The sequence below is a fragment of the Phalangium opilio genome, unplaced genomic scaffold (genome assembly GCF_054372755.1).
Source record: "Phalangium opilio isolate 3A_F unplaced genomic scaffold, DU_Popi_V2 ptg000037l_1, whole genome shotgun sequence".
In the NCBI taxonomy this organism is placed as follows: Eukaryota; Metazoa; Arthropoda; class Arachnida; order Opiliones; family Phalangiidae; genus Phalangium; species Phalangium opilio.
The window spans coordinates 3,194,340-3,213,340 of NW_028324160.1; the positions used below are offsets into that span (position 1 = coordinate 3,194,340).

A 19,001-nucleotide genomic window follows, 5' to 3' on the forward strand; every position below is an offset into this window, starting at 1 on the left:
ATATCTGGTGGAATTTAAAAGAGGAAACAAAAGTGAAAAAACAAACGGCACGCAGTATTCCCAAGTACTGTATGCGCTCGACGCTGCTTAACTTCGGTGATCGGACGTGAACCGGTGTTTTCAGCGTGATATGGCCGTTGCCGAGAGTGCTAGTTAATAATTCGAATTTCAATTAAGTGAGACAAATTAACCTTCATCATATTAAAACATTAACAAAAAGAAAACATGTTTGCTTTTTTCATATCTTCTAAAATTTAAAAGAGGAAAAAAAAGTGAAAAAGCTTACGGCACGCAGTGTTCCTAAGCGGTCTCCCTCCCAAGTAATGACTGCGCTCGACGCTGCTTAACTTCGGTTATCGGACGAGAACCGGTGAATTCAGCGTGATATGGCCGTTGCCGAGAGTGCTAGTTAATAATTTGAATTTAATTAACCTTCATCTTTATAAAACAATAACAAAAAGAAGATATGTTTGCTTTTTTCATATCTGGTGGAATTTAAAAGAGGAAACAAAAGTGAAAAAACAAACGGCACGCAGTATTCCCAAGTACTGTATGCGCTCGACGCTGCATAACTTCGGTGATCGGAAGTGAACCGGTGTTTTCATCGTGATATGGCCGTTGCCGAGAGTGCTAGTTAATAATTCGACTTTAAATTAAGTGAGACAAATTAACCTTCATCATTTTAAAACAATAACAAAAAGAAAACATGTTTGCTTTTTTCATATCTATTAAAATTTAAAAGAGGAAAAAAAGTGAAAAAGCCAACGGCACGCAGTGTTCCTAAGTGGTCTCCCTCGCAAGAAGGGACTGCGCTCGACGCTGCTTAACTTCGGTTATCGGACGAGAACCGGGGTATTCAGCGTGACATTGCCGTTGCCGAGAGTGCTAGTTAATAATTTGAATTTAATTAACTTTCATCATTATAAAACAATAACAATAAAGAAGATATGTTTGCTTTTTTCATATCTGGTGGAATTTGAAAGAGGAAACAAAAGTGAAAAAGCCAACGGCACGCAGAATTCCCAAGTACTGTATGCGCTCGACGCTGCTTAACTTCGGTGATCGGACGTGAACCGGTGTTTTCAGCGTGATATGGCCGTTGCCGAGAGTGCTAGTTAGTAATTCGAATTTAAATTAAGTGAGACAAATTAACCTTCATCATTTTAAAACAATAACAAAAAGAAAACCTGTTTGCTTTTTACATATCTATTAAAATTTAAAAGAGGAAAATAAAGTGAAAAAGCCAACGGCACGCAGTGTTCCTAAGTGGTCTCCCTCCCAAGTAATGACTGCGCTCGACGCTGCTTAACTTCGGTTATCGGACGAGAACCGGTGAATTCAGCGTGATATGGCCGTTGCCGAGAGTGCTAGTTAATAATTTGAATTTAATTAACCTTCATCTTTATAAAACAATAACAAAAAGAAGATATGTTTGCTTTTTTCATATCTGGTGGAATTTAAAAGAGGAAACAAAAGTGAAAAAACAAACGGCACGCAGTATTCCCAAGTACTGTATGCGCTCGACGCTGCTTAACTTCGGTGATCGGACGTGAACCGGTGTTTTCAGCGTGATATGGCCGTTGCCGAGAGTGCTAGTTAATAATTCGAATTTAAATTAAGTGAGACAAATTAACCTTCATCATTTTAAAACATTAACAAAAAGAAAACATGTTTGCTTTTTTCATATCTATTAAAATTTAAAAGAGGAAAAAAAAGTGAAAAAGCCAACGGCACGCAGTGTTCCTAAGTGGTCTCCCTCCCAAGTAATAACTGCGCTCGACGCTGCTTAACTTCGGTTATCGGACGAGAACCGGTGCATTCAGCGTGATATGGCCGTTGCCGAGAGTGCTAGTTAATAATTTGAATTTAATTAACCTTCATCTTTATAAAACAATAACAAAAAGAAGATATGTTTGCTTTTTTCATATCTGGTGGAATTTAAAAGAGGAAACAAAAGTGAAAAAACAAACGGCACGCAGTATTCCCAAGTACTGTATGGGCTCGACGCTGCATAACTTCGGTGATCGGAAGTGAGCCGGTGTTTTCATCGTGATATGGCCGTTGCCGAGAGTGCTAGTTAATAATTCGAATTTAAATTAAGTGAGACAAATTAACCTTCATCATTTTAAAACAATAACAAAAAGAAAACATGTTTGCTTTTTTCATATCTATTGGAATTTAAAAGAGGGAAAAAAAGTGAAAAAGCTAACGGCACGCAGTGTTCCTAAGTGGTCGCCCTCCCAAGTACTGACTGCGCTCGACGCTGCTTAACTTTGGTTATCGGACGAGAACCGGTGTATTCAGCGTGATATGGCCGTTGCCGACAGTGCTAGTTAATAATTTGAATTTAATTAACCTTCATCTTTATAAAACAATAACAAAAAGAAGATATGTTTGCTTTTTTCATATCTATTGGAATTTAAAAGAGGAAAAAAAAGTGAAAAAGCTTACGGCACGCAGTGTTCCTAAGTGGTCGCCCTCCCAAGTAGTGACTGCGCTCGACGCTGCTTAATTTCGGTTATCGGACGAGAAACGGTGTATTCAGCGTGATATGGCCGTTGCCGAGAGTGCTAGTTAATAATTTGAATTTAATTAACGTTCATCTTTATAAAACAATAACAAAAAGAAAATATGTTTGCTTTCTTCATATCTGGTGGAATTTAAAAGAGGAAACAAAAGTGAAAAAACAAACGGCACGCAGTATTTCCAAGTGCTGTATGCGCTCGACGCTGCTTAACTTCGGTGATCGGACGTGAACCGGTGTTTTCAGCGTGATATGGCCGTTGCCGAGAGTGCTAGTTAATAATTCGAATTTAAATTAAGTGAGACAAATTAACCTTCATCATTTTAAAACAATAACAAAAAGAAAACATGTTTGCTTTTTTCTTATCTATTAAAATTTAAAAGAGGAAAAAAAAGTGAAAAAGCCAACGGCACGCAGTGTTCCTAAGTGGTCTCCCTCCCAAGTAGTGACTGCGCTCGACGCTGTTTAACTTCGGTTATCGGACGAGAACCGGTGTATTCAGCGTGATATGGCCGTTGCCGAGAGTGCTAGTTAATAATTTGAATTTAATTAACCTTCATCTTTATAAAACAATAACAAAAAGAAGATATGTTTGCTTTTTTCATATCTGGTGGAATTTAAAAGAGGAAACAAAAGTGAAAAAAGAAACGGCACGCAGTATTCCCAAGTACTGTATGCGCTCGACGCTGCTTAACTTCGGTGATCGGACGTGAACCATTGTTTTCTGCGTGATATGGCCGTTGTCGAGAGTGCTAGTTAATAATTCGAATTTAAATTAAGTGAGACAAATTAACCTTCATCATTTTAAAACAATAACAAAAAGAAAACATGTTTGCTTTTTTCATATCTATTAAAATTTAAATGGGGAAAAAAAAGTGAAAAAGCCAACGGCACGCAGTGTTCCTAAGTGGTCTCCCTCCCAAGTAGTGACTGCGCTCGACGCTGCTTAACTTCGGTTATCGGACGAGAACCGGTGTATTCAGCGTGATATGGCCGTTGTCGAGAGTGCTAGTTAATAATTTGAATTTAATTAACTTTCATCATTATAAAACAATAACAAAAAGAAGATATGTTTGCTTTTTTCATATCTGATGGAATTTGAAAGAGGAAACAAAAGTGAAAAAGCAAACGGCACGCAGTATTCCCAAGTACTGACTGCGCTCGACGCTGCTAACGTCGGCGATCGGACGAGAACCGGTGTTCTCAGCGTGATATGGCCGTTGCCGAGAGTGCTAGATAATAATTCGAATTTAAATTAAGTGAGACAAATTAACCTTCATCTTTTTCAAACAATAACAAAAAGAAAATATGTTTGCTTTTTTCATATCTATTGGAATTTAAAAAAGTAAAAAAAAAGTGAAAAAGCTAACGGCACGCAGTGTTCCTAAGTGGTCGCCCTCCCAAGTACTGACTGCGCTCGACGCTGCTTAACTTTGGTTATCGGACGAGAACCGGTGTATTCAGCGTGATATGGCCGTTGCCGACAGTGCTAGTTAATAATTTGAATTTAATTAACCTTCATCTTTATAAAACAATAACAAAAAGAAGATATGTTTGCTTTTTTCATATCTGGTGGAATTTAAAAGAGGAAACAAAAGTGAAAAAACAAACGGCACGCAGTATTCCCAAGTACTGTATGCGCTCGACGCTGCTTAACTTCGGTGATCGGATGTGAACCGGTGTTTTCAGCGTGATATGGCCGTTGCCGAGAGTGCTAGTTAATAATTCGAATTTCAATTAAGTGAGACAAATTAACCTTCATCATTTTAAAACATTAACAAAAAGAAAACATGTTTGCTTTTTTCATATCTTCTAAAATTTAAAAGAGGAAAAAAAAGTGAAAAAGCCAACGGCACGCAGTGTTCCTAAGCGGTCTCCCTCCCAAGTAATGACTGCGCTCGACGCTGCTTAACTTCAGTTATCGGACGAGAACCGGTGCATTCAGCGTGATATGGCCGTTGCCGAGAGTGCTAGTTAATAATTTGAATTTAATTAACCTTCATCTTTATAAAACAATAACAAAAAGAAGATATGTTTGCTTTTTTCATATCTGGTGGAATTTAAAAGAGGAAACAAAAGTGAAAAAACAAACGGCACGCAGTATTCCCAAGTACTGTATGCGCTCGACGCTGCATAACTTCGGTGATCGGAAGTGAGCCGGTGTTTTCATCGTGATATGGCCGTTGCCGAGAGTGCTAGTTAATAATTCGAATTTAAATTAAGTGAGACAAATTAACCTTCATCATTTTAAAACAATAACAAAAAGAAAACATGTTTGCTTTTTTCATATCTATTGGAATTTAAAAGAGGAAAAAAAAGTGAAAAAGCTAACGGCACGCAGTGTTCCTAAGTGGTCGCCCTCCCAAGTACTGACTGCGCTCGACGCTGCTTAACTTTGGTTATCGGACGAGAACCGGTGTATTCAGCGTGATATGGCCGTTGCCGACAGTGCTAGTTAATAATTTGAATTTAATTAACCTTCATCTTTATAAAACAATAACAAAAAGAAGATATGTTTGCTTTTTTCATATCTATTGGAATTTAAAAGAGGAAAAAAAAGTGAAAAAGCTTACGGCACGCAGTGTTCCTAAGTGGTCGCCCTCCCAAGTAGTGACTGCGCTCGACGCTGCTTAATTTCGGTTATCGGACGAGAAACGGTGTATTCAGCGTGATATGGCCGTTGCCGAGAGTGCTAGTTAATAATTTGAATTTAATTAACGTTCATCTTTATAAAACAATAACAAAAAGAAGATATGTTTGCTTTCTTCATATCTGGTGGAATTTAAAAGAGGAAACAAAAGTGAAAAAACAAACGGCACGCAGATTTCCAAGTGCTGTATGCGCTCGACGCTGCTTAACTTCGGTGATCGGACGTGAACCGGTGTTTTCAGCGTGATATGGCCGTTGCCGAGAGTGCTAGTTAATAATTCGAATTTAAATTAAGTGAGACAAATTAACCTTCATCATTTTAAAACAATAACAAAAAGAAAACATGTTTGCTTTTTTCTTATCTATTAAAATTTAAAAGAGGAAAAAAAAGTGAAAAAGCCAACGGCACGCAGTGTTCCTAAGTGGTCTCCCTCCCAAGTAGTGACTGCGCTCGACGCTGCTTAACTTCGGTTATCGGACGAGAACCGGTGTATTCAGCGTGATATGGCCGTTGCCGAGAGTGCTAGTTAATAATTTGAATTTAATTAACCTTCATCTTTATAAAACAATAACAAAAAGAAGATATGTTTGCTTTTTTCATATCTGGTGGAATTTAAAAGAGGAAACAAAAGTGAAAAAAGAAACGGCACGCAGTATTCCCAAGTACTGTATGCGCTCGACGCTGCTTAACTTCGGTGATCGGACGTGAACCATTGTTTTCTGCGTGATATGGCCGTTGTCGAGAGTGCTAGTTAATAATTCGAATTTAAATTAAGTGAGACAAATTAACCTTCATCATTTTAAAACAATAACAAAAAGAAAACATGTTTGCTTTTTTCATATCTATTAAAATTTAAATGGGGAAAAAAAAGTGAAAAAGCCAAACACACGCAGTGTTCCTAAGTGGTCTCCCTCCCAAGTAGTGACTGCGCTCGACGCTGCTTAACTTCGGTTATCGGACGAGAACCGGTGTATTCAGCGTGATATGGCCGTTGCCGAGAGTGCTAGTTAATAATTTGAATTTAATTAACTTTCATCATTATAAAACAATAACAAAAAGAAGATATGTTTGTTTTTTTCATATCTGATGGAATTTGAAAGAGGAAACAAAAGTGAAAAAGCAAACGGCACGCAGTATTCCCAAGTACTGACTGCGCTCGACGCTGCTAACGTCGGCGATCGGACGAGAACCGGTGTTCTCAGCGTGATATGGCCGTTGCCGAGAGTGCTAGATAATAATTCGAATTTAAATTAAGTGAGACAAATTAACCTTCATCTTTTTCAAACAATAACAAAAAGAAAATATGTTTGCTTTTTTCATATCTATTGGAATTTAAAAAAGTAAAAAAAAAGTGAAAAAGCTAACGGCACGCAGTGTTCCTAAGTGTTCGCCCTCCCAAGTACTGACTGCGCTCGACGCTGCTTAACTTTGGTTATCGGACGAGAACCGGTGTATTCAGCGTGATATGGCCGTTGCCGACAGTGCTAGTTAATAATTTGAATTTAATTAACCTTCATCTTTATAAAACAATAACAAAAAGAAGATATGTTTGCTTTTTTCATATCTGGTGGAATTTAAAAGAGGAAACAAAAGTGAAAAAACAAACGGCACGCAGTATTCCCAAGTACTGTATGCGCTCGACGCTGCTTAACTTCGGTGATCGGATGTGAACCGGTGTTTTCAGCGTGATATGGCCGTTGCCGAGAGTGCTAGTTAATAATTCGAATTTCAATTAAGTGAGACAAATTAACCTTCATCATTTTAAAACATTAACAAAAAGAAAACATGTTTGCTTTTTTCATATCTTCTAAAATTTAAAAGAGGAAAAAAAAGTGAAAAAGCCAACGGCACGCAGTGTTCTTAAGCGGTCTCCCTCCCAAGTAATGACTGCGCTCGACGCTGCTTAACTTCAGTTATCGGACGAGAACCGGTGAATTCAGCGTGATATGGCCGTTGCCGAGAGTGCTAGTTAATAATTTGAATTTAATTAACCTTCATCTTTATAAAACAATAACAAAAAGAAGATATGTTTGCTTTTTTCATATCTGGTGGAATTTAAAAGAGGAAACAAAAGTGAAAAAACAAACGGCACGCAGTATTCCCAAGTACTGTATGCGCTCGACGCTGCATAACTTCGGTGATCGGAAGTGAACCGGTGTTTTCATCGTGATATGGCCGTTGCCGAGAGTGCTAGTTAATAATTCGACTTTAAATTAAGTGAGACAAATTAACCTTCATCATTTTAAAACAATAACAAAAAGAAAACATGTTTGCTTTTTTCATATCTATTAAAATTTAAAAGAGGAAAGAAAGTGAAAAAGCCAACGGCACGCAGTGTTCCTAAGTGGTCTCCCTCGCAAGAAGGGACTGCGCTCGACGCTGCTTAACTTCGGTTATCGGACGAGAACCGGGATATTCAGCGTGACATTGCCGTTGCCGAGAGTGCTAGTTAATAATTTGAATTTAATTAACTTTCATCATTATAAAACAATAACAAAAAAGAAGATATGTTTGCTTTTTTCATATCTGGTGGAATTTGAAAGAGGAAACAAAAGTGAAAAAGCCAACGGCACGCAGAATTCCCAAGTACTGTATGCGCTCGACGCTGCTTAACTTCGGTGATCGGACGTGAACCGGTGTTTTCAGCGTGATATGGCCGTTGCCGAGAGTGCTAGTTAATAATTCGAATTTAAATTAAGTGAGACAAATTAACCTTCATCATTTTAAAACAATAACAAAAAGAAAACCTGTTTGCTTTTTACATATCTATTAAAATTTAAAAGAGGAAAATAAAGTGAAAAAGCCAACGGCACGCAGTGTTCCTAAGTGGTCTCCCTCCCAAGTAATGACTGCGCTCGACGCTGCTTAACTTCGGTTATCGGACGAGAACCGGTGAATTCAGCGTGATATGGCCGTTGCCGAGAGTGCTAGTTAATAATTTGAATTTAATTAACCTTCATCTTTATAAAACAATAACAAAAAGAAGATATGTTTGCTTTTTTCATATCTGGTGGAATTTAAAAGAGGAAACAAAAGTGAACAAGTTGGGAAAACCAAAATATTACCTCTCCGTGTCGAGAAGATTATATAAACTTAAGTATCCAATGAAAACGTCGACCTTTTTGCCCTCATCCTTTCCCGCGCTTTGCGCTTAAGCATTTCATCCTTACTCTCAACATTATCTTCCTCCATTTTATATACAAAAATGAAATACTCACAAAAAGAAGTGGCAAAAACCTGCTGGCTCTTTACAACCACTTAATTTGACTTAATATCCAATTTCCAACAACAATAATATACCGGTAGTTTAATTGACAACCTACTAGCATCGAAATTCTCATTAAGAATGGCTCCCGCGGATAAAAAAGGCCAATTTTCAACTAGGTGAGCGTTATCTCATTAGATTTGAAAAATATCATTTGTCTTTTTTACCAATGCCTAACCTTTTGAATTTTTTAAAGCAATCTTAGCATCAAAAAATAAATGTTATATATTCTTATTAAGAATAAAACAAGAGGATAAAAAAGGTCTGTCCTCTCGTATTTTTTAAGCTTTTATCATGATCACTCTATACAACAGTAACAAAGTGGAAGCAGTATTTTTTTTTCGAAACAATTTCGCTTATGTTTATCCTCTCTAGACTTCGCTAAAAACGTATTACTCCTACGTAAAATATTAATAGACAGGCAAGGATTCATACCGTTAAAGAAGGAGCGCAATATTACCCATATTTTCATTTCATATACAGAGAAAAGAAATTATTATGTTTCTGAGAGGAGCTTCCCATTTTTGTTGTTGTTTTGAAAAATATATCGCAATGCACGGGCCTTGATAGATAAAGGAGGCAATGAATGAAATATATCACAATGCACGCGCCTTGATAGATATAGGAGGCAATGAATGAAATATATCACAATGCACGGGCCTTGAAAGATATAGGAGGCAATGAAGGAAATATATCGCATGCACGGGCCTTGGTAGATATAGGAGGCAATGAAGGAAATATATCGCATGCACGGGCCTTGGTAGATATAGGAGGCAATGATAATCTCTCTCTTTGCACGAGAGGTTTATCTTTAATAATTAAATAAATATAATTATTTTTAATTATTTTAATCTTCAATAATTAACATTAATAATAGTTAAATCGTTTAAAATAAAGTTATACCTATTATCATCTCAAACTTTGCTAATATTGACGTTTAAAGGGAAGGGTACCCCTCTTGCCCGCTTTCTTCAGATTTTGGGGTATATATACGATTCGTTTCCATTATAGTAGTAAGGAAAAAGCACAATTGCGAAAACCTTTGGTGGCGATCCCACCTTAGGGAGGCTAGACGTTTCTCGTAACCCTAGCTGATCGCCGCGTATATCCTAAAACCAAACGATGATAATGGAGTAGAAGCCAATGATACAGATTGGTGTCTATGTGGAATAGACGGAAGACCAGTGGATGGTGGTGTTAGAAGCCAATGATACAGATTGGTGTCTATGTGGAGTAGACGGAAGACCAGTGGATGGTGGTGTTTAGGAGCCAGTATGTACAGACTGGTGTCCAAGTGGGATGGACAAAGACCAGCAGAAGATGGTGGTGATTAGAAGCCAGTATGTACAGACTGGTGTCCAAGTGGAATGGACGAAGACCAGGAGATGGTGGGGTGATTAGAAGCCAGTAAGTACAGACTGGTGTTCGTGTGGGATGGACAAAGACCAGAAGATGGTGGTGTGAGAACTCAAAAAGAGGAGCCATTTCCGTGACTGTGAAAGCAGTTCGGAAATGGCGATCACGTTTGCTCCGATACGCAAACTGCGAACGCGGTCACGTGGGTGTAACAACGGACAGACAGACACACAGACAGACACACAGACACACACACAGACACACACACAGACAGACAGACACGGCCGTTACAGAACCTCTCCTGGACTACGTCACACGGAGAGGTAAAAAACAAACGGCACGCAGTATTCCCAAGTACTGTATGCGCTCGACGCTGCTTAACTTCGGTGATCGGATGTGAACCGGTGTTTTCAGCGTGATATGGCCGTTGCCGAGAGTGCTAGTTAATAATTCGAATTTCAATTAAGTGAGACAAATTAACCTTCATCATTTTAAAACATTAACAAAAAGAAAACATGTTTGCTTTTTTCATATCTTCTAAAATTTAAAAGAGGAAAAAAAAGTGAAAAAGCCAACGGCACGCAGTGTTCCTAAGCGGTCTCCCTCCCAAGTAATGACTGCGCTCGACGCTGCTTAACTTCAGTTATCGGACGAGAACCGGTGAATTCAGCGTGATATGGCCGTTGCCGAGAGTGCTAGTTAATAATTTGAATTTAATTAACCTTCATCTTTATAAAACAATAACAAAAAGAAGATATGTTTGCTTTTTTCATATCTGGTGGAATTTAAAAGAGGAAACAAAAGTGAAAAAACAAACGGCACGCAGTATTCCCAAGTACTGTATGCGCTCGACGCTGCATAACTTCGGTGATCGGAAGTGAACCGGTGTTTTCATCGTGATATGGCCGTTGCCGAGAGTGCTAGTTAATAATTCGACTTTAAATTAAGTGAGACAAATTAACCTTCATCATTTTAAAACAATAACAAAAAGAAAACATGTTTGCTTTTTTCATATCTATTAAAATTTAAAAGAGGAAAAAAAGTGAAAAAGCCAACGGCACGCAGTGTTCCTAAGTGGTCTCCCTCGCAAGAAGGGACTGCGCTCGACGCTGCTTAACTTCGGTTATCGGACGAGAACCGGGATATTCAGCGTGACATTGCCGTTGCCGAGAGTGCTAGTTAATAATTTGAATTTAATTAACTTTCATCATTATAAAACAATAACAAAAAAGAAGATATGTTTGCTTTTTTCATATCTGGTGGAATTTGAAAGAGGAAACAAAAGTGAAAAAGCCAACGGCACGCAGAATTCCCAAGTACTGTATGCGCTCGACGCTGCTTAACTTCGGTGATCGGACGTGAACCGGTGTTTTCAGCGTGATATGGCCGTTGCCGAGAGTGCTAGTTAATAATTCGAATTTAAATTAAGTGAGACAAATTAACCTTCATCATTTTAAAACAATAACAAAAAGAAAACCTGTTTGCTTTTTACATATCTATTAAAATTTAAAAGAGGAAAATAAAGTGAAAAAGCCAACGGCACGCAGTGTTCCTAAGTGGTCTCCCTCCCAAGTAATGACTGCGCTCGACGCTGCTTAACTTCGGTTATCGGACGAGAACCGGTGAATTCAGCGTGATATGGCCGTTGCCGAGAGTGCTAGTTAATAATTTGAATTTAATTAACCTTCATCTTTATAAAACAATAACAAAAAGAAGATATGTTTGCTTTTTTCATATCTGGTGGAATTTAAAAGAGGAAACAAAAGTGAACAAGTTGGGAAAACCAAAATATTACCTCTCCGTGTCGAGAAGATTATATAAACTTAAGTATCCAATGAAAACGTCGACCTTTTTGCCCTCATCCTTTCCCGCGCTTTGCGCTTAAGCATTTCATCCTTACTCTCAACATTATCTTCCTCCATTTTATATACAAAAATGAAATACTCACAAAAAGAAGTGGCAAAAACCTGCTGGCTCTTTACAACCACTTAATTTGACTTAATATCCAATTTCCAACAACAATAATATACCGGTAGTTTAATTGACAACCTACTAGCATCGAAATTCTCATTAAGAATGGCTCCCGCGGATAAAAAAGGCCAATTTTCAACTAGGTGAGCGTTATCTCATTAGATTTGAAAAATATCATTTGTCTTTTTTACCAATGCCTAACCTTTTGAATTTTTTAAAGCAATCTTAGCATCAAAAAATAAATGTTTTATATTCTTATTAAGAATAAAACAAGAGGATAAAAAAGGTCTGTCCTCTCGTATTTTTTAAGCTTTTATCATGATCACTCTATACAACAGTAACAAAGTGGAAGCAGTATTTTTTTTTCGAAACAATTTCGCTTATGTTTATCCTCTCTAGACTTCGCTAAAAACGTATTACTCCTACGTAAAATATTAATAGACAGGCAAGGATTCATACCGTTAAAGAAGGAGCGCAATATTACCCATATTTTCATTTCATATACAGAGAAAAGAAATTATTATGTTTCTGAGAGGAGCTTCCCATTTTTGTTGTTGTTTTGAAAAATATATCGCAATGCACGGGCCTTGATAGATAAAGGAGGCAATGAATGAAATATATCACAATGCACGCGCCTTGATAGATATAGGAGGCAATGAATGAAATATATCACAATGCACGGGCCTTGAAAGATATAGGAGGCAATGAAGGAAATATATCGCATGCACGGGCCTTGGTAGATATAGGAGGCAATGAAGGAAATATATCGCATGCACGGGCCTTGGTAGATATAGGAGGCAATGATAATCTCTCTCTTTGCACGAGAGGTTTATCTTTAATAATTAAATAAATATAATTATTTTTAATTATTTTAATCTTCAATAATTAACATTAATAATAGTTAAATCGTTTAAAATAAAGTTATACCTATTATCATCTCAAACTTTGCTAATATTGACGTTTAAAGGGAAGGGTACCCCTCTTGCCCGCTTTCTTCAGATTTTGGGGTATATATACGATTCGTTTCCATTATAGTAGTAAGGAAAAAGCGCAATTGCGAAAACCTTTGGTGGCGATCCCACCTTAGGGAGGCTAGACGTTTCTCGTAACCCTAGCTGATCGCCGCGTATATCCTAAAACCAAACGATGATAATGGAGTAGAAGCCAATGATACAGATTGGTGTCTATGTGGAATAGACGGAAGACCAGTGGATGGTGGTGTTAGAAGCCAATGATACAGATTGGTGTCTATGTGGAGTAGACGGAAGACCAGTGGATGGTGGTGTTTAGGAGCCAGTATGTACAGACTGGTGTCCAAGTGGGATGGACAAAGACCAGCAGAAGATGGTGGTGATTAGAAGCCAGTATGTACAGACTGGTGTCCAAGTGGAATGGACGAAGACCAGGAGATGGTGGGGTGATTAGAAGCCAGTAAGTACAGACTGGTGTTCGTGTGGGATGGACAAAGACCAGAAGATGGTGGTGTGAGAACTCAAAAAGAGGAGCCATTTCCGTGACTGTGAAAGCAGTTCGGAAATGGCGATCACGTTTGCTCCGATACGCAAACTGCGAACGCGGTCACGTGGGTGTAACAACGGACAGACAGACACACAGACAGACACACAGACACACACACAGACACACACACAGACACACACACAGACAGACAGACACGGCCGTTACAGAACCTCTCCTGGACTACGTCACACGGAGAGGTAAAAAACAAACGGCACGCAGTATTCCCAAGTACTGTATGCGCTCGACGCTGCTTAACTTCGGTGATCGGACGTGAACCGGTGTTTTCAGCGTGATATGGCCGTTGCCGAGAGTGCTAGTTAATAATTCGAATTTAAATTAAGTGAGACAAATTAACCTTCATCATTTTAAAACATTAACAAAAAGAAAACATGTTTGCTTTTTTCATATCTATTAAAATTTAAAAGAGGAAAAAAAAGTGAAAAAGCCAACGGCACGCAGTGTTCCTAAGTGGTCTCCCTCCCAAGTAATGACTGCGCTCGACGCTGCTTAACCTCGGTTATCGGACGAGAACCGGTGCATTCAGCGTGATATGGCCGTTGCCGAGAGTGCTAGTTAATAATTTGAATTTAATTAACCTTCATCTTTATAAAACAATAACAAAAAGAAGATATGTTTGCTTTTTTCATATCTGGTGGAATTTAAAAGAGGAAACAAAAGTGAAAAAACAAACGGCACGCAGTATTCCCAAGTACTGTATGCGCTCGACGCTGCATAACTTCGGTGATCGGAAGTGAACCGGTGTTTTCATCGTGATATGGCCGTTGCCGAGAATGCTAGTTAATAATTTGAATTTAATTAACTTTCTTCTTTATAAAACAATAACAAAAAGAAGATATGTTTGCTTTTTTCATATCTGGTGGAATTTGAAAGAGGAAACAAAAGTGAAAAAGCAAACGGCACGCAGTATTCCCAAGTACTGACTGCGCTCGACGCTGCTAACGTCGGCGATCGGACGAGAACCGGTGTTCTCAGCGTGATATGGCCGTTGCCGAGAGTGCTAGTTAATAATTCGGATTTAAATTAAGTGAGACAAATTAACCTTCATCATTTTAAAACAATAACAAAAAGAAAACGTGTTTGCTTTTTTCATATCTATTAAAATTTAAAAGAGGAAAAAAAGTGAAAAAGCCAACGGCACGCAGTGTTCCTAAGTGGTCTCCCTCCCAAGTAATGACTGCGCTCGACGCTGCTTAACTTTGGTTATCGGACGAGAACCGGTGAATTCAGCGTGATATGGCCGTTGCCGAGACTGCTAGTTAATAATTTGAATTTAATTAACCTTCATCTTTATAAAACAATAACAAAAAGAAGATATGTTTGCTTTTTTCATATCTGGTGGAATTTGAAAGAGGAAACAAAAGTGAAAAAGCAAACGGCACGCAGTATTCCCAAGTACTGACTGCGCTCGACGCTGCTTAACTTCGGTGATCGGACGTGAACCGGTGTTTTCAGCGTGATATGGCCGTTGCCGAGAATGCTAGTTAATAATTCGAATTTAAATTAAGTGAGACAAATTAACCTTCATCATTTTAAAACAATAACAAAAAGAAAACATATTTGCTTTTTTCATATCTATTAAAATTTAAAAGAGGAAAAAAAAGTGAAAAAGCCAACGGCACGCAGTGTTCCTAAGTGGTATCACTCCCAAGTAATGACTGCGCTCGACGCTGCTTAACTTCGGTTATCGGACGAGAACCGGCGTATTCAGAGTGATATGGCCGTTGCCGAGAATGCTAGTTAATAATTTGAATTTAATTAACTTTCTTCTTTATAAAACAATAACAAAATGAAGATATGTTTGCTTTTTTCATATCTGGTGGAATTTAAAAGAGGAAACAAAAGTGAAAAAGCAAACGGCACGCAGTATTCCCAAGTACTGTATGCGCTCGACGTTGCTTTACTTCGGTGATCGGACGTGAACCGTTGTTTTCAGTGTGATATGGAAGTTGCCGAGAGTGCTAGTTAATAATTCGAATTTAAATTAAGTGAGACAAATTAACCTTCATCATTTTAAAACAATAACAAAAAGAAAACGTGTTTGCTTTTTTCATATCTATTAAAATTTAAAAGAGGAAAAAAAAGTGAAAAAGCCAACGGCACGCAGTGTTCCTAAGTGGTCGCCCTCCCAAGTACTGACTGCGCTCGACGCTGGTTAACTTCGGTTATCGGACGAGAACCGGTGTATTCAGCGTGATATGGCCGCTGTTGTAAATTAGAGATAATACCGGTTGTTTTTTATCTATATCCAGATTGTATTTTCTACACTTGTGTTTTTTATGCATCGCGGTCATTCTTGTAATCTTTATTTTTTATCGCGATGCCTTAACTATATAACCGGATAACATTCCGATAACGTTGGTTAGTTCTCAAAGTCAGTTCAGTGTATTGTTCCCGGATATTAATATTAATGTTTTAATTAAATTAATAAAGAGTTTATAACCAGTTAAACCCAGAGTCGTTCTTGCGTCAAACAACAACAGGTTATGGGCCCAGCACGCTTCCACTGCGCAGAGGTTTAGAAGTCATAAGAAGTTCAACGCCGGGAAGATTATCCTTTAAGGTGCGGAGTCAAACGTAGAATGGCCGGAAATCACCTGGGACGATTCGAGACGTTAACTAAAGATAATTATGATACCTGGAAAATGCAAGTGGAAGCCCTGCTTCAAAAGAACGACCTCTGGGAGTACGTAGATGGAACTTCAACGAGGCCAACTTCGGTGCGGGGAACGGAAGGAAACGCCCAGGCGGTCGCTACCTGGGACAGTAATGATCGAAAAGCAAGAGCGGACCTAATCTTGTCGATCAGTCCGTCGGAGTTGAAGCAAGTAAAGAATTGCACGACCTCACGGGAACTATGGCAGAAGCTCGAATCCATCTACCAGTCCAGTGGACCTGCCCGGAAAGCCACGCTGCTGAAGAAACTGACCCTCAAGAAAATGAAGGAGGGAGAAGATGTCCGGGATCACGTCCGAGAATTCTTCGACGCAGTAGGCAAGTTGGCTGACATGGGAGTAGCTGTAAACGACGACCTACTGGCCATTATGTTGTTATACAGTCTACCAGAATCGTTCGAGAACTTCCGGTGCGCAATAGAGTCCAGGGATACGTTACCTGATCCGGAAGCCTTGAAAATAAAGATCCTGGAGGAATCGGACGCCAAGAACTCAAGGGAAGACGAACCCGTGCAGAATGCGATGATGGGCAGTAACCACTTTTCCCGGAAAACTGCAGAAAGGGGTAGAGGAAGAGGCTTACGTGGACGAGGAAGCACGACCTTCAAGTACAAGTGTCATGGATGCAGGAAACCCGGCCACAAGGTAGCCGATTGCCCCGACAGAGACAATGGTTCAGAAAGAAAAACCAGAAAGAAGGAAAACGCCCATCATGTACTGGCAGAAAATTTGGCCGAGGAAGAATTCGCATTGCACCTGAACGCTGATCACGATTCCTGGTGCCTGGACAGCGGAGCCACCTCGCATATGACTTCCAGCAGAGACTGCTTCAATGATTACGAAGAGACCACGAAATCTTTAAACCTGGCCACTGCAGATCCAACGAAGATACGAGGTGTTGGCGAAGTAAAAGTACACGCAACGAATGGCAGCGACAATCGAATTCTTCGCCTGGAACGAGCCCTTCATGTCCCGGATTTAAGAACAAATCTCCTATCCATTGCCAAGATGACAGACAAAGGACAAGAGGTCACATTCAAGAAGTCGCAGGCCTGGATTAAAACGGCAACCGGAGAAGTGTTTGCAGTTGCTGACAGAGTTGGAGACCTTTATTTCCTGAGAAAGGCTGAAGAAACGGTCCATGCAGTGCAAGCGGAAATAAAGCCTAGAAGCAACCTGGAGAACTGGCATTTCCTACTCGGTCACTTGAACGAGAGAAGTTTAAAGGAAATGGCCCGGAAGAATTTGGCTACGGGACTCAACATTGAAAAAGATGGGAGCCTGGGAATCTGCCAAATCTGTATCAAAGGAAAGCAATCGAAGGAGCCGTTCCCGAAAACGGAAGATAGCCGAACCTCGCATGTCCTGGAAATAGTACACTCTGACGTATGCGGCCCGATGAGAGTAACGTCGATGAGTGGAGCCAAGTACATCGTCGTTTTCACTGATGATTATTCCCGGTGGAGTGAAGTCAGCTTTTTAAAACACAAGAGCGAAGTGTTGAAAGCCTTCAAAGAATTCAAGCATCGAGCTGAAGTGGAAACCGGGAGAAAAATCAAGACCTTGCAGTACGACAACGGAACCGAATACTGCAACAATGAATTCGACAGATTCCTGAAAAACTCTGGGATAAAAAGAAGACTCACCGTACCATACACCCCGGAACAGAATGGCATTGCTGAAAGAAAGATCAGAACACTCCTGGATATGGCACGATGTATGATGATACAAGTGCAACTTCCACCATCATTCTGGGCAGAAGCGATGGCCACTGCTAATTACATTCGAAACCGTTGTCCTTCCCGAAGCGTAAATGGAGAAGTACCATTTACCAGATGGACCGGAAAGAAGCCATCCCTGCAACATTTGAAGATTTTCGGCGACAAAGCTTTGCTGTTGGACGAAAATAAAAGGAAGGGGAAGTTTGCAGCCAGGAGCAAAGAATGCGTTTTCATCGGCTATTCTCAAGTCTCGAAGGCCTATCGACTATGGGTTCCGTCCGAGAAGCAAATTTACCAAAGTCGAAATGTCAAGTTCCTGGGAGAATTAAATAAACAAGGCGGATATGATGATTTCGTCACTCCAGAAGTCAACCTGAAATACGGAAGCAAAGCTAAAGGCGAAATCGAAGTCCCGGCCACTACACACGCTGCAAAACCGTCTGGCAGAGAAGAATTCAAAGAAGTCAAAAAGGAGTTCAAAGATGAAACCCCGGAAGAATATAATGACCAGGAAAACGAGGACGTCTTCGAAGAACCCTCAGAAACCCTCGTTCTGAAGAAAGGTCCTGGAAGACCGAAGAAAATAAGAACTGGAGTACCCGGACGACCGAAGAAATCATTCAACATGATTCCGAGCGTCTCAGAAGAGTCTACTGAAGAGGCTACTGACGAGCAAGAAACCCTGCCCGATGAGTCAGCAAACCTAGCCATCTTATCAGAACCTTTGTCCATGAAGCAAGCCCTGGCTTCTCCGTACGCAAACGATTGGAGGAAAGCAGTAACGGAAGAGTTCGTTTCGCTTATCAAGTGCGAAACCTGGGACATCGTTGACTGTCCGGAAAACCAGAAGGTCCTTGGAAATCGCCTAGTCTTCCGAACGAAGTACTTACCCAGCGGAGAAGTAGAGAAAAGGAAAGCCAGGCTCGTAGCGAAAGGTTTTGCCCAGAGACCAGGGATCGACTACCAAGAGACGTTCGCACCCGTCATTAGATCCAGCTCCATAAGACTGCTCATGGCCCTTGCTGTGGAAATCGGTTTGGAAGTCAACCAAATGGATGTCGTCACGGCCTATCTTAATGGCGAACTCGAGGAGGAAAAATATATGGTCGTCCCGGAAGGATTAACAGAATCCCTCGAAGAAATCATAAAGTCAACCCGGTTCGACAAGTCGATCATTGCCAGAGAAAAGAAATGGACCAGCGACCTGGAAGAAGAGGGACATATAGCCGTCCGGTATCTACCAACAGAGGAAATGCCAGCTGACATCTGTACAAAGAGCCTGTTCCGTCCGAAGCATCTCCTC

The 19,001-nt window shown here is 39.8% G+C and overlaps 30 pseudogenes; all 30 read right to left on the bottom strand.

The window, feature by feature from the left end:
• Positions 1-279: 279 nt before the first annotated feature.
• On the bottom strand, positions 280-398 carry LOC149683272 (5S ribosomal RNA; annotated as a pseudogene).
• Positions 399-759: 361 nt separating this feature from the next.
• On the bottom strand, positions 760-878 carry LOC149683273 (5S ribosomal RNA; annotated as a pseudogene).
• Positions 879-1,001: 123 nt separating this feature from the next.
• On the bottom strand, positions 1,002-1,104 carry LOC149683274 (5S ribosomal RNA; annotated as a pseudogene).
• Positions 1,105-1,241: 137 nt separating this feature from the next.
• On the bottom strand, positions 1,242-1,360 carry LOC149683275 (5S ribosomal RNA; annotated as a pseudogene).
• A 362-nt stretch (positions 1,361-1,722) lies between these two features.
• Positions 1,723-1,841, bottom strand: LOC149683276 (5S ribosomal RNA; annotated as a pseudogene).
• A 362-nt stretch (positions 1,842-2,203) lies between these two features.
• LOC149683277 (5S ribosomal RNA) lies at positions 2,204-2,322 on the bottom strand (annotated as a pseudogene).
• A 122-nt stretch (positions 2,323-2,444) lies between these two features.
• LOC149683278 (5S ribosomal RNA) lies at positions 2,445-2,563 on the bottom strand (annotated as a pseudogene).
• Positions 2,564-2,925: 362 nt separating this feature from the next.
• Positions 2,926-3,044, bottom strand: LOC149683279 (5S ribosomal RNA; annotated as a pseudogene).
• Positions 3,045-3,406: 362 nt separating this feature from the next.
• Positions 3,407-3,525, bottom strand: LOC149683280 (5S ribosomal RNA; annotated as a pseudogene).
• A 362-nt stretch (positions 3,526-3,887) lies between these two features.
• Positions 3,888-4,006, bottom strand: LOC149683281 (5S ribosomal RNA; annotated as a pseudogene).
• A 122-nt stretch (positions 4,007-4,128) lies between these two features.
• On the bottom strand, positions 4,129-4,231 carry LOC149683282 (5S ribosomal RNA; annotated as a pseudogene).
• Positions 4,232-4,368: 137 nt separating this feature from the next.
• LOC149683283 (5S ribosomal RNA) lies at positions 4,369-4,487 on the bottom strand (annotated as a pseudogene).
• Positions 4,488-4,849: 362 nt separating this feature from the next.
• LOC149683284 (5S ribosomal RNA) lies at positions 4,850-4,968 on the bottom strand (annotated as a pseudogene).
• Positions 4,969-5,090: 122 nt separating this feature from the next.
• LOC149683285 (5S ribosomal RNA) lies at positions 5,091-5,209 on the bottom strand (annotated as a pseudogene).
• Positions 5,210-5,570: 361 nt separating this feature from the next.
• On the bottom strand, positions 5,571-5,689 carry LOC149683286 (5S ribosomal RNA; annotated as a pseudogene).
• A 362-nt stretch (positions 5,690-6,051) lies between these two features.
• On the bottom strand, positions 6,052-6,170 carry LOC149683287 (5S ribosomal RNA; annotated as a pseudogene).
• A 362-nt stretch (positions 6,171-6,532) lies between these two features.
• On the bottom strand, positions 6,533-6,651 carry LOC149683288 (5S ribosomal RNA; annotated as a pseudogene).
• Positions 6,652-6,773: 122 nt separating this feature from the next.
• On the bottom strand, positions 6,774-6,876 carry LOC149683289 (5S ribosomal RNA; annotated as a pseudogene).
• Positions 6,877-7,013: 137 nt separating this feature from the next.
• On the bottom strand, positions 7,014-7,132 carry LOC149683290 (5S ribosomal RNA; annotated as a pseudogene).
• A 603-nt stretch (positions 7,133-7,735) lies between these two features.
• On the bottom strand, positions 7,736-7,838 carry LOC149683291 (5S ribosomal RNA; annotated as a pseudogene).
• A 137-nt stretch (positions 7,839-7,975) lies between these two features.
• Positions 7,976-8,094, bottom strand: LOC149683292 (5S ribosomal RNA; annotated as a pseudogene).
• A 2,030-nt stretch (positions 8,095-10,124) lies between these two features.
• LOC149683293 (5S ribosomal RNA) lies at positions 10,125-10,227 on the bottom strand (annotated as a pseudogene).
• A 137-nt stretch (positions 10,228-10,364) lies between these two features.
• LOC149683294 (5S ribosomal RNA) lies at positions 10,365-10,483 on the bottom strand (annotated as a pseudogene).
• A 603-nt stretch (positions 10,484-11,086) lies between these two features.
• Positions 11,087-11,189, bottom strand: LOC149683295 (5S ribosomal RNA; annotated as a pseudogene).
• A 137-nt stretch (positions 11,190-11,326) lies between these two features.
• LOC149683296 (5S ribosomal RNA) lies at positions 11,327-11,445 on the bottom strand (annotated as a pseudogene).
• A 2,282-nt stretch (positions 11,446-13,727) lies between these two features.
• On the bottom strand, positions 13,728-13,846 carry LOC149683297 (5S ribosomal RNA; annotated as a pseudogene).
• A 585-nt stretch (positions 13,847-14,431) lies between these two features.
• Positions 14,432-14,550, bottom strand: LOC149683298 (5S ribosomal RNA; annotated as a pseudogene).
• Positions 14,551-14,672: 122 nt separating this feature from the next.
• LOC149683299 (5S ribosomal RNA) lies at positions 14,673-14,775 on the bottom strand (annotated as a pseudogene).
• Positions 14,776-14,912: 137 nt separating this feature from the next.
• LOC149683300 (5S ribosomal RNA) lies at positions 14,913-15,031 on the bottom strand (annotated as a pseudogene).
• Positions 15,032-15,393: 362 nt separating this feature from the next.
• LOC149683301 (5S ribosomal RNA) lies at positions 15,394-15,512 on the bottom strand (annotated as a pseudogene).
• Positions 15,513-19,001: the final 3,489 nt, after the last annotated feature.